The following is a 517-nucleotide window of genomic DNA, read 5'->3' on the forward strand; positions in this document are numbered from 1 at the left end:
GGAGCTGCTCCCCAGCAGGTCATCCCTTCCCTGCCCTGGTCCAGGGGGTTATTTTGCCTCATGGGGCAGGACCCTGCACTTGCCCTGGTTGAACACCATGAGGCTCCTCACCACCCAGGTCTCCAGCCTGTCCAGGGCTCACAGCTCTGCTGTGCCAGACTCCCCCTAGTTTTGTGGGTCCACTTTGTCCCCTGATCCAGCTCATGGATGAATGTGTTGAACAAGTGACACTGACGACATGTTTCCCTCTCTCCTTGAGCATATGCTCCAGCTCCTTGGGAGGGCTCTGGCTGGAGCAGGCCTCTGGCTCCAGCCCACAGCTCCTTGGTGGTCACGGCCACACCTGGGGGGTGGGGAGCGCCGTGCCACCAGTGATCTGCTGTTGGCTTTGATGGGGAGCCAGTGTGCAGGAGGTTGTGGGAGGTGCACTTGGGTCACAACAAGCCCGGGCAATGCTCCAGGCTTGGGGAGGAGTGGCTGGGAAGTGAGTGGGGGGGAAGGGACTCGGGGGGGTTGG

The sequence above is a fragment of the Merops nubicus genome, unplaced genomic scaffold (assembly GCF_000691845.1).
Source record: "Merops nubicus isolate BGI_N331 unplaced genomic scaffold, ASM69184v1 scaffold16333, whole genome shotgun sequence".
Taxonomy (NCBI): Eukaryota; Metazoa; Chordata; class Aves; order Coraciiformes; family Meropidae; genus Merops; species Merops nubicus.